Genomic DNA, 13,263 nt, shown 5'->3' on the forward strand with positions numbered 1-13,263 from the left:
GTGCGGTTCTGATAAGGTCTGCGCCCACCGCCAGTGCTTGCATACCGCGGCTGGTATTTAAGGGACTCTGTGGACAAAGGAGAGCCGTGGCCAGACCCCGTGACAGGAGACCACCAAGAATCTGAGCAAACGAAAGTGAACTTAGAACTTAAAATTTTGGTTAAAGACACAAAATGTCCAGTTGAAGGTCAGGAAGATAAAATTCAGTTTTCCTAAAAGGTGCACAAAGTGACTCAGATAAAAACCAGGGGAGAAAAGAGAAGGGAGCTGGATCCTGGAGTCCGGAGGCCCACGCCTAGCTCGTGGATGTTCCAGAGGGAAGCAGAGACACAGGGATTAGCCGACAAAGAAGAAGAGAGTGTCCAGAACAGGAAGACACGTGTTTACAGGACGAAAGTCCCCAGCAGCACGATGAATGAATGAAGGCCACCGCACCCGGAGCACTGAGCCGGCATCAGAGACCCTCGGAGACAGAGGGGGTCCCGGGAGCTTCCACAGTGACCTCTCGGGAGCCACCCTGACGGCCAGGAGGCGGCGGGATGCTTCGAGAATCCCGGAGGAGGAGGCTTCTCACCCAGAATCCTGTCCCGAACCCAGTTATCGACACGTGAGCTGAGCGTACACAGAAACGTTTCCCAAGCCTCTTACCTCCCTGACGCCCTTCCTCAGAAAGCTACTGAGGGATGCGCTCCAGCAAAACAAGGGAGCCGCTTCGCGTGTCCCTTCCCGAGAAGGAAGAACGACTCCGAGCAGGACACCCCGTGTGGTGCAGAGCGGGTGCTAAGGGTGCGGGGCCGGAGGCCCGGAGGGTGCAGAAGGTGAAGCAGGTGACTCTAGAGGGGGCGGGGAGGCAAAGAACCCCACCCTCGCTTCCACGGCAGTCCGATGTCCCATCCCGTGCTCCACCCCACAGGTGCCCCCAGCCTGGGCACAAGCTGCCCTTCTTCCAGAACATTCTTTCGTTGACCCTGGTGGCCGGGCCTCCCCCACAGTGACACTGGCCCCAGGGCCACTCCTGCCAGCAGGAGCGCATGCCGCTTGCGCGGGCTGCTCATGCTGGTCAGTGTGAGAAGAGGAAGCATTTTTCTTAACTGCCCTGTAACTTGGACCCACCCAGATACTGCCATCCAGGGGCCCGGCGGCCGCTTGCTCCCAGCCACCCCGGGCCACCCCGCCGACGCGCTGGAGGGCGTGAGCGAGCTCCCGGTGCTGCGGCGCCAGCGGGCTTCCCGATGGCCTCAGCCCGACGCTGCCTCTCCTTCCAGAATGGGCTTTAAAAAATCCATACCAACAGCTGAAGGTAAGAGGGCCCCCACCACCCCGATGCCCTCCCTGGGGGGGCGGGGGCTGCACGGTCTGCTTTATGACATCGGAAGGGCTCGACGTTTTCCTTCTCAGCAAGCGCGCGTTGTTCGGCGGGACTCAAGCACCATTAAGCAGGGCGCGCACCACGCGCACCCGGACACAAGGCCACCGTGTGCCGCCGCGGGAACCCGGGAGGCGGTAAGAATCACAGCCTAGGCATCAGGACGGAAACACCTGGATAAAGTGCCATCGTGGTGGCTCTCCTGGGCGCTTCTGAGAAGCAGAGGCGTCTTGCTGGGAGCCGGGTGTCAGGGCTGTGATTTCCCGTCCCCCGTGGGGATGAGGGACACTGAGGCAGGAGCCCATCAGCGGGACGGAGTTCTGCAACGTCGCTCCCGTTACCTACATGTAACTGTGCTGGTTCACGAGGAGTGCACGGCCCCTTCTAATGTCAGGAGAGACAGCCTCACTCAGGCCGTCTGCGCGCCTGTCCCACTCCTGACTGGCCCTGAAACAAGTCAGGGGCCCACAGCAGAGAAAACCGCGGACCAGCAAGGGTGAGGGCTGGTTCCCGCAAGTGTGCACGCGTCTGCACGTCTGTGTGCACACACGTGCAATGTGGGTGTGTGCGTGCACGGATCTATGTGCATATGACGCACGTTTGTGCGTGCACACGCATGTGTGAGCCACACACCTGTGTGCAATGCACCCGCGCACACCCGCACGTGTATGTGCACCTGTGCGCGTTCACGTAAACACATACCCACGTGTGCATATGTTCGTGTGCACGTGTATGTACATGTGTGTGTGTGCACGCACGCGAGGTGTGCGTGCACTCTGCCACACCATAAAAATTCTGATCTGGGGTTCCCAGATGTGATCGGCGACCGCGAGCTGGGGACCCGTGAGACGGACACCAGGGGACCAACCGTCTCTGGCAACAGGGGTGGGTCACAAAGGGGACACCGCTCCTCCCCCACGGAGGGCGGGGCTACCATCAGCAGCAGGGGTGAAGCAACTCTGGAAGGGCACTGACCAGCCTGAACTGCCGGGGGTCTGTGAGGGGGCTTCCGGGGGACCGCTGTGGGTAGTGTCTCAGGACCCGTTTCGGGTCTGCCCAGGCAGGGCCGGCGAAGTCGCTCTCCCTGAAAACCCCGCAGCCCAGACAGCACGGGACACGCACCTGCCCACACCTTCCCTTCCCAGCTGGGATCAGCCTTCTCACCTGCCCCCACGCTGACCCCCGACCCTGTGACCCTGTGACCCCGGGCCCTTCTCCACGCCCTTGCCCGCCCCCAGGCTGACCCCCTCCGTCCCAGTTCCCATCCCCACCCCCATCCCTGCCCCCAGGCTGGCCCACAGCCCCCGTGTCTGCCCCCGGGCTGACCCCCCCATCTCCACCCCCAGGCTGACCCCCCCCCCCGTATCTTCACCCCCAGGCTGACCCCCTCTATCCCAGTTCCCATCCCCACCCCCATCCCTGCCCCCAGGCTGGCCCACAGCCCCGGTGTCTGCCCCCGGGCTGGCCCCCCCATCTCTACCCCCAGGCTGACCCCCCCACCCCATCCCTTCCCCCAGGCTGGCCCACACCCCCGTGTCTGCCCTTGCCCCCAGACTGACCTCCCACTCCACAGCTGCCCCCCACACTCGCCGTGCTTTTCCCTGAATGACGCCCCAACCCCGCCCCTCCTCGCCTGCCCCCAGGCTGGCTCCCCCCCCACCCCCCAGCAACCTTGCCCCACCCCTGGCTGTGGGGCCCATGTTACCACCTTGCAAAACTGGCCCTGTCCCCTCAAGACTCAGGGCGGGGCGCAGAGGCTCCTCAGTCCCGTGCAGAACAGTTCACCGTTTCCCCAGAACTTACAACAAGCCCTGCGACGATGACCCAGCCCCACCGCGAGGCGTGTGCTCAGCCCTGGAGCCGGATCCCACTGGCCCCACCTGGCGGGACGGCCGGACGCCTGCTCACCCTCTACCTCCTCGCAGAGACAAGCCACGGGGGCGTCCCGACACGCCTCGACCCTCGTTCCCTCGCCTGAACCCGGCCACGCGTGTGCCAAGCACGGGCCTCCGGGAGCAGACGGACGGCAGTGGGGCCGTGGACTTACCAACCGGCCCACCCGTCGGAGGGCCGGCAGGTGCAGAGATGGGCGGGGGGCCTGCAGAGGGGCGGCGGGGACTGCCCCGGCAAAGAGGCCACGCCACCTGCACGACATCACCAGACCCTCCCTACGCGGCCGTAGACAACACGTCTCCTCCTGGGAGGTGTGTGGCTCCTGCAGACGTCCCCGGCCCCGGCTCAGCTCTGGGGACAATAAACCGCTCTCCTCCACTGGCCTGACTTTTCCCGGCGGCTCCTTCAGGGGAGGCCACTGGACCGTCCAGGCCGGACGCTGGCTCGTGGGGGACAGTGGGGCCGCCCTGGGAAGTGGCTGGCCCGCCCCATGGAGTATGTGCCTCCCGGCCGTCTCAACGGGGCTGCCGATGCCACGGGTCTCAGCCCCAGACGTCACCCCCAGACGGGCTTCCAGAGTGTCAGAGGACAGCACTGACACCGGCAGGTCATTTGCACGGACACGGGTGGAGGCGTGAGAGGCACTTAGGGAAAACACTGGAACAGCACTGCCTTAACTGGAACCTACTCGTGTCCTTCTTTCCCAGCTTACAAAACCGTCCCACCTCCGAATGAGCCCCAGCATGCTTAACTCCCTAATACGGAAACGTAAATGAAAATAAAATACCCACAGGGGCGCGTGAGGGGCTCAGTCGGTTAAGTGTCCGACTTCGGCTCCTGATCTCACGGCTCACGGGTTCGAGCCCCACGTCAGGCTCTGTGCTGACAGCTTGGAACCTGGAGTCTGCTTTGGATTCTGTGTGTGTGTCTCTCTCTCTGCCTCTCTGTCCTTCCCATGCTCGTGCTCTGTCTCTGTCTCTCAAAATTAAATAAAAGTTAAAAAAATTAAGAATAAAATACCCACAGACTGCAACGAGGCGGGGAGAAATTTAAAAGATGGCTGGGGGCTAGCAGGTGCCGGTGAGGGCAGGGTGGGGGTTACCAAGGGCGAGCCTCGGTTTCCTGCCCACGGAGCGCACTCCTACCTCCCAGGGGCTCGGGCAGCCCTGGGGCGCAGCGAGGGCACAGGAGCCTAGCAGAGCAGCGCCCCAGCCCGACAGGGCAGGTGTAAGTAAAAACACCTATGTGGGGGCACCTGGGTGACTCAGTCGGTTGAGCATCCGACTTAGGCTCAGGGCATGATCTCATAGTTCATGAGTTCGAGCCCTGCGTTGGGCCCTATGCTGACAGCCTGGAGCCTGGAGCCTGCTTTGTATTCTGTGTGTCTCTCTCTCTGCTCCTCCTCTGCTCACGCTTGCTCTGCCTCTCTCAAAAATGAATAAACATTAAAAACTATAAAAAAAACACATATGTGTATGACCAGGCAATAAACACACAAAGCGCTGAGTACTCCTAGAGGTAAAGCTGTGTTCACCAAAACTGCCCCAGCAAACCGGTGAAGCGGGTCCTTGTGACAGTGCCGCGGGGCAGACCCAGGCCAGAGCGACACAGCCTTGCCAGGCCGGCCACCAAACAGAAGTCACGTAAAAGGAGGAAGGGAGGTAGGGGCTTTCCTTCTGTTTTTAAACCAAGCTGGTTTTTCTCTTTCCCCTAAAACTGGAAACACATGGTTGAAATGAAGATTAATCACAAAATAGTCCCCAGCGAGGGACGCGTGGCATACAGAACCTTCCTTTCTCCTTGGACCTCACCGACAACCCACCTGCACCCCCGGAAGAGAAAATGGAGCTTTTCAGTGCCTCCAGGGGCTGGCGGCCCGGAGAGAGCCAAAAAAGAAACACAGGGCAGGCGGGGGTCAGGGTGGGATGTGGCAAGACGGGCCGTACCCCAATCTTTGCCCCCGAGAGCGCACACAGAACTGGGACCCACCTTCTGCTGGATCCCACCGAAGCTTCTACGAGGTGTCAGCTTTGCTAGGCTGGGATACAGGTGTAGAAACGAAGTGATTTTAGCTGTATCTTGTGCCTCTGGAAACGTCCCTCAATCCTTTCTAGGACGGAGTCTTCAGAAATCTTAGCTCAGGAAATGACGGGAAAGGAGAAAATTGAAACACTTCAATTCCCCGTGCACGTGAGCCCAGCATCACCTCTGGAGAGGAACTGGAAAGAAACTCTTGCAATTCTTTTTAACCTCTAGCAGCTGGCTCTGACCCAGGATGGGCGTGGCATTCCTGCACTTGTGCAAACGGGAAGGGGGTAAGTGTGCGGCCGCTCGCCCATAAAGGAAGTGCAAGCTGGCCGGTCCCCAACCACTGACCTGCAGAATAAGGCAACTGAGTATGACCCACAGTCATGGTTAACCATTAGCCAAAAAAGTATCAGCTATTAACTTCAGAAATGTATCTAGAACTCCCCCTCCCCGAAACCCAGCAGTCGGGGTGGAGCCCTCAGGATGGGGAGCCGGAGTCCAGGAACATGACAAACTGTCACAGAGAATCAGAAGGGCAGCCCAGCAAGTCACGGCACAGGATGCGCCAAGGTGTAGAGGAAATCCACGCAGGAACCCCTCTATGACCGCAGGAGCCAGCACGGTTTGTAAACCTCACAGTCAGATGCTAGCACCTTCTTGTGGTTGGAATAGCTTAGGTTTTCTTGTGCTTGAAGAGCTGGTACAGCTGTTTTTCTGGAGACAGACTGTGAAGTGGGAGGCGTTCCCTAGAAGCGGCCAATGCCCCGTCCCTCCCACGCACCGCCCACCCCCCCCCCCCCGGCCCCGAGTGGGACCAGTCCCGCCCACGGCACAGAGACACGCCTGTACCTGGCTCCCACATGCCCACCTATAACACACAACGTCCAGGGTCACCTGGGGCCCCTCGCTGCTGACACGTCTTGTGAACCCCGAGCAAATGAGACCCCAGGGTGCTGGCTTCACCTGTTTGCACAGGCAGGCGGGGCACGGTGGCCACCTGGACACGCCCCCAAAACACTCACGGGGACAAAGAAAGCGGATCACACGTAAGCTGGAAGTTTAGATAAACAAGATGAATGCCAAGAATTTTAAAACTGAGAAACTCCTCCCTGCTAGAAATTCAATAAGCCTGTGTCTTTTCAATAAACACAAGCCCAGGGGGCGCATTCTGCGGGTGGACAAGGCGTGCGTGGTGTTCACCCTAATTTCACGGCGTCGAACAACCACGGCAGGTTTGGGCACCTGTGTGTATGTCCGTGTTCTTAAACGTCCTCTCACACGCTCGAGGACACAGCATCACCACTTCCACCCTCCACCAAGGAGCTTTGATGCTGTGGTTCCTGCGTAAAAATAGACGCTTCCGGCCCAGTCAACGGCCAGGCCTGGGCCCCAGTTCTCCTCACCACGCCTGTTCTTTATTTCTTGACAGAAGGACCCACAAGCTATAATTAGGTACCGCCATCCTGAAGAATGCGAGAGACCGTCCTCACGCAAGCACACATCGTATTGTTTTCACTATGCATCTCCTTCCACTACGCTTAACGTCTCGGGAGGCACATAAAAAGAATTCAACAGGCCTTTTTTTTTGCAAGATAAAGGAACGAAATTAATCAGAAGTCCTAGAAATGTTTCCCTCTCACTAGGGAGAAACTTGGCCTTTTCTGCCCCCCGACGCCCCCTCCCAATGGTGCAGGTGGGTGTGGGAGCCCCAACGCCCAAGCCCTGGTGGCCGCTGTCCAACGAAGGCTCCGACCACAGTACGGAGCAGAGGCGAAGCGGGGTGTCGCATGCATGTGGCCTGTGTTCTGCAAATGTGACTTCGCCTTCCGAAAGTCCCTTATCCTTCCCCTTACTGTGAGTTTGTCCATTGAAGCCAGAGGCTATTCCCCACTTCTGAGAAGGGCGGCTTGAGACAGGCTGGCTGTACATGCCGCGTCCACACGCACTGGGCACCACATGCCAAGGACTCCTGAGCCAGCAGCCTTCCCCCCGGGCATTCAGGTGGATACAGCCCACGCACGCGAGATGCCAAGGAGGAGACTACTGAATAGGAAAGCTCTGGAAACGGAGTATGCACACGTGTACTGTGTGTGCCTGAGCTACTTGGGTGTAAATCGTCTCATCCGCAGGACGCGATACTATGCGGCTGCTAAGAAGAATAGAGTGGCTAAGGGCACCCTGGTGCGTCGCCGTTGGAGACGTTTATGGAGCTGGAGAGTACGATGCTGAGCGAAGTAAGCCAGAGAAAGGCAGATGCTACATTTCACTTACAAGTGGTACCTGAGCACCAGACCAGAAACAAGAAACCAGACTCTTAAACACAGAGGACAAACCGGTGGGCCTCAGAGGGAAGGTGGGTGGGTGGCACCGGTGATGGGGACGAAGAGGTCCAAACTTCCAGTTGTAACGAAGTGGGTCTCGGGGCTGAAAAGCATGGCCTACGGAATATCTCCAGTGATACTGTAACAACGCAGCGTGGTGAGCAGATGGGGACACTCGTCATGGTGAGCACGTGTTGAATCACGACGCCATACGCTATTAAAATGTGGTTCCCTTTTTGAAGTTTACTAAGTGGATTTCATCAAAACCCAAGTTTTCAAGAAGGGCAGACCGACCTTACATTCCTTCTGGTGGATCTGACATTTGTTGGGACCTCCTGCTCCTAAGGGACTCTGACACAGAGGAAGGCGATGCCGTGTCCGTGGGTGCGGGTGAATCCCAGCTCAGGGCGCAGGGGTGGGAGAGGTGTTCCCTGCGGGCTGGCCGGAGGGGAGTGCAGGGCCTCGGAGTGAACTGGGCCTTGCTCTCTGGGGTTTCCTGTGTGGCAGCATCCTGTGAGCATCCAGAGCATCCTTTGATGGCTGTTCGATGTTCCATAATTAAACAGGATAATTGTTCGATATTCACATCTTTGACAATTTCCCACTTAAAATTCATTTTTTTTAAGTTGGCTCTGAGCCCAACATGGGGCTCAAACTCACGACCCTGAGGTCAAGAGTTGCATGCTCTACTGAGATACCCAGGCACCCCTTAAAACTCATTTTTAGGGGCACCTAGGTGGCTCAGTCGGTTAAGCATCCAACTTCGGCTCAGGTCATGATCTCATGGTTCCTGGATTCGAGCCCCGCATCGGGCTCTGTGCTGGCAGCTCAGAGCCTGGAGCCTACTTTGGATTCTGTGTCTCCCTCTCTCTCTGCCCCTCCCCAACTAGCACTCTGTCTCTGTCTCTCGGAAACTAAAATAAAAATGATAAACATTAAAAAATAAACCCTCCTTTTAAAAGTGATTTTAACCACCAGCAAAACTCGACCCAGAAACTCTTCCATCCGAAATGCAGAGCCTAACTCCAGAGGTCCAGGTGCCACAGAGGGGAAGCCACAAGATGGTCCTAAGGCTGTGTCCCTTAATAGTGGGGGCAGCAAACAGGCTCAGAGCACACCCCCATCGCCCTGACAGGCCTGCTTCCCTCTACGGGAAACATCGCGCATAATTCCCAGAACTTACTTTCACTCTACTCTGCTAAGCTTTTCCCTGAGTTGAGCTCTTTTCGAAAAGGCATATGTTCTCTGCTATAAAACAGAGATGACATCTATTTTATACTTCTTTCAAGCCAATCAGATGTCTCACTCCACTGGTTATTATTCTCCTCGAACAGGAGAGGCAGCGGGGTGGGGGGTGGGGGGGAGATTCAGGTTTCTGGCCAGCCTGCCCATCCAGGCCCAGGGATGCCACCTCCCAGCTGTGGGGACTAGAACAGGTCACTGACCCTCCAGTCCCCGAGCAACTCCCGTAGCTTCTCCGCCACCCCAGCTACTCCCTCCATCAGCCCCTCCGCCACCCCCAGCTGCTCCCCCAGCCCCCCCACAGGCATTTATGGCTGTAAGACAGAAGGCTGCCCACATTATCCGTATCCAACGCCCTGAAGTGCACACATGTCTGACCATAAACGCTGGACCTCTGAAGGAACCCTCAGTCTGGGCCTCAGTCAGCAACAGAAGGCCACAGCCCTGCCACACCACCCGCAGGGGTACCAGCCGTGTGTCCCCTGCTGCCCCCAGTTCCTCAGAGCCCTGAGGGGACAGGTTTTAGGCCCCCTTGTCCAGGAGGAGAAACAGACTCACAAAGGCACGTATGAGTCTCGAGCCTCCGGCAGAGCTGGGACTGCCTCCCTCCCTCCCACGTCCTGCAATCGTCCGCAGGGCTGGTCAGCAGGTCCCCAGGCTCTGGAACTGCCCATCGCCCCGGGGGACAGGGCGGACCACGGCTCAGCAGGCAGGGATGGAAGCCACGCTCCACGGAAGCACATTCTGGCTCCAATGTCTCCAGGAGCTCAGGGCAGAGATGACGGGTCTCCCAACCCCATAGCGGGTCCTCCAGAAATGGTGGCTCCTTCTCTTCGCCACTTGCCAGGGAGTGAAGGTGTCGCATAATCTGCCCGAAACCGTCCGTGATCCGGGGCTGGCTCAGGACTGCACCCTGGGCCACCCGGGGCGGCGTCCGGTCCGCGAGGTGCTCAAGCCCCCCACAGGGTGTCCACACGGGGAGTGCGCACAGTTTCTCCGGGGGACCAGACTGCTCCTGCCCCTCGTGTGGGCCTCAGTCCAGCTGCAGAACCGCCAAGACGTCTCTCTCCCCAACCACAGCGGGAGGGATGGGCCCTGGAGCCCAGACAAGCCCAGGTCCGGGCGGGGATTTCTTTTTTAGGTCTAAAAAACCACAAAGTGCCACTCTCTTCGCCTTCGTGTTTAGCGACTCCTCAAAAATACACAGCGGGGCTGCGGAGCCAGGCCAGCTGGATCGCAGGCCGCCATCCAGCTCACGTCGACAGAGGCTGAGCCAGGACGAGGCCCCTGTCCGTGCACCTGGCCGCCCTCCGGGACGCGGACTCTGCTCTCCGCTTGGGAAAACCCGTCAGGGACCGCACACGCGCCGGCAAACGCGCCAGGAAGGCCCCGGGGCGGCCCTCCAGGCAGGACACGAGGAACATCACCACGCCATCACGCGGGGCCGCCACGCCGAACTCCCTGCGCTATTTTGGGCACACGCTCCACACACAAACATTTTGCTCCGACCCACCATCTTCTACGCCCCTCAAAGGGACCCCCGGAAATGCCAGCCGGGTCCCTGGACGCAGCTGACCGAGCGCCCTGCAGCAAAGCTCATGACCGCCTCTTCCGACCCATATTCAAACCACACCCACACCCCAGCGACGGTGGGTCATGCGGCCACTGTGGGCAGGTGGACTGGCACACGGAACGAGACGAGGCAACTGCCACTCCCCCAGCCTGAGGAGAAGGACACAAATACTGTGGGCGCCTGGGATGGTCCCGGCCTCTCCACGGCCGCTCAGACGCCCACCATCCGGCCACCCGCGTACGGTCTACACCCAGAATCTCCATCATAATTCTATTTTCCGAGCAACCAGCAGACGCACACCCCAGTGTAAGCATGACCACGGAGTGACCTTGGAGGGGAGCGCTAGGAGCCCCCATGCTGGGCCCGCTTCACTCCTCCAATCGACCCTCCCTTGGGGTTCTTCTCAGCTTCCAGATGTTTCCAGGCCCAGCTTCAGTGTCAGGGATAGGAGAGGGCCACATCAAATGATGCAGGGGGGGCAGTTGAGACAACAGTACTGGAAACGCTGGAAACATCGAGTGCCCGCGTCCCTCCAGATGGCAGGAAGGTGCCTGCGAGGGACCTCTGCTGAAGGTCAAGTGAAGCCCAGACCCCAGATTCCAGGAATCCACTCTGTGGCCTCCACACAGGAAGGAGGTCTGTCTACCCCTCATATCCCGGGTCAGGCTGGCTGGACCCCGGTCCCATCCCCCATCACGTGCCCTGGAGCCTGGCCCCACAGTCCTTCCCACGGCATGGACCCCCACGGCAGGCGGGGCGTCCCCTTTCTGAGCCCCGTGTCACCTCCCAGGTGCTTCAGAATGCACGAGACAGGGAAATGTAGCCACAGCTGTGTCACCGTCACGCATCAGCTCCAGGTGGGACAACCCCAGCTGAGAGGTGACCTGGCCCTCATGGTCTCTCATCGACCCACCGACCCATGGAGGCGCCTTCCCCTCCCCCTCCCCTCCGGGACCAGTGCCAGGGAGCAGGCAGGAGCCAGCAGCACGGAGGCATGATCCACGGGAACCAAAATCAACGGAAAAATCTAGAAGAGCCTCTAGAACATTCTCACACCAGGATAAATGAGGCTGCCCCCCCCCCCCAACTATGGCCCTGCCGGGGCATCCCTGGAGGACGGTCTTGGCCCCCACCGGTCGCCTCCCGCTTGTGGTGGCCCCTTAGCAGGGCCACGCAGGCTGGGCACCCTCATCCAGGGATAGGGACTCGGGGACACAACAGAGGGGACCCCAAACGTGGGTCCAGAACAGCACCAGCCCGAGGAGAGGCCTCTGTTTCCCATCTTTTGGGCCCCTTGTTGGTGAGACACGTGGGCTGGTGAGGGCTGAGGAAATGTGACCCTCCACGCTGCTCTCCTGCTTTCTGCCAGGGACTCAGGAAGTGGTGTGTGTGCGTGTGTGTGTGTGTGTGTGTGTGTGTGTGTGTGTGCGCGCGCGCGCGCGCGCACATCTACGGGCCTGGCGACTGGGGGGGCCTTGGCCTGAGGCCCCATTTCCTGCAGAACTGGACCTGGAGCCTAGCCAGCTGGCCGTGCCGCCCACAGGGCCCCCCACTCCCGGCCCTGGGCACCCTCTCTGCGAGCGCGGTACATATTTCCCAGCATACATGCGGACCGGCCAGGGGTGGGCCCCGGGGACACGCGGGGCCGTGAGCACTGCGGCTCGGGCCTCGCGGGTCCCTGACGGCCACCGCCCAGGAAGAGCTCTGCCGGGGAGCCTGCGTCCAGCCCGCCGTCCTCACACCAGGTACAGGGTGGAGGGCACGGGGGCCTGGCCCGTGGGACCAGGTCGGCCTGTGCAGGGCCCCTTGGGGGGAGGGCTGAGGCCCTGTGGACTTGGGGACGCCTGGGGGCTGACCACAGACTAACGCGGCCGTGTCCCCCTTCGTGAACGGCCCCTCCCTGGCTGTAGCACCCGCTGCCAGGCCTCACCCGGGCACTTCTCCCTTCCCGTGACCACATACACGCGGACGCGGTCGAGACACAAAGGCGCCACCACTGCTCCCCGGGAGTCCCTCTGGGCTCACGCTCAGTGCCTCCCAGTCACGCCCCTGCGAGGACACCTGTGCAGCCGCGTGCCGGACACAGCAAGGGACGTGGGCCAGGCCTGCAACTGCCCACCGAAGGCCCAGTGCAGGCCGCCCCAGGGGAGCCGCTGGGCAGCAGAGAGGGAGGCGGACCTCGGCCGGGCACCAGGCACGGCTCCCAACAGGGCTCAAATGCGAGCAGGTGCAGGAGAACCCCGAGCCTCGCTCCAGATGGGGGGGAAACTGAGACACAGCCCCCGGCCCCCCGCCCGGCCCTCCACCTGTACAGGGACCCCACAGCGCGTCCAGCCCTACCTCCAGGCACGGGGTGCTGGGCACCCCTGGAGAGAGAACCAGACCCCAGCCGGGCTGGCCCTGGGGCGACCGGGAAAAGCAGACGGCTCCTCTGGTCTTTGGGCCTGGTCAGCAGCCTGCGGCTTCCCCAGGGACTGTCGTGGCCCCGCCCCACCTGCCTCCGGGTCCCTCAAGGACCCTCTAGTCCCGGAAGCTCTGGGCCCGGAAGCTGATGCGCTGTGTGTGGGGGAGGGGCGGGGAGAGGCCCGCAGAGCACACAGCACATCCACCCACCAGGTCCCTGACCACCAGGCCCCTGACCACCAGGCCCCTGACCACCAGCCCCTGACCACCAGCCCCTGACCACCAGGCCCCGGCGGGGAGGCAGCCCCTGTCCTCGCCTCCCCACACCCCCAACCCCCGAGCTTCCGCAGGAGGCAGCCGCCCCCCACCCTCCCGGTGCCTTTACCCTCAGCCTGTGAGATGCCAAGGAGACACAGCTGGGGGCCGGACCTCCCCAT

The 13,263-nt window shown here is 60.6% G+C and overlaps 1 protein-coding gene across 5 annotated transcripts in view; it reads right to left on the reverse strand.

Moving 5' to 3' along the window:
* Nucleotides 1-13,263, reverse strand: part of SEMA4D (semaphorin 4D) — a 95,734-nt gene that overhangs the window by 33,384 nt on the left and 49,087 nt on the right. Inside the window, exon 1 of one of the 5 annotated variants that reach the window (XM_043566803.1) lies at nucleotides 12,764-12,877. The exons of 3 other annotated variants lie outside the window; for them this stretch is intronic. The gene's annotated coding sequence lies outside the window, so the exon portion shown is untranslated. Of the gene's footprint in view, nucleotides 1-5,248; nucleotides 5,490-12,763; nucleotides 12,878-13,263 lie in introns of those variants that run through there. One more of the 5 variants, XM_043566801.1, reaches the window with a different exon arrangement.

This window comes from Prionailurus bengalensis, chromosome D4, assembly GCF_016509475.1.
Source record: "Prionailurus bengalensis isolate Pbe53 chromosome D4, Fcat_Pben_1.1_paternal_pri, whole genome shotgun sequence".
NCBI lineage: Eukaryota > Metazoa > Chordata > Mammalia > Carnivora > Felidae > Prionailurus > Prionailurus bengalensis.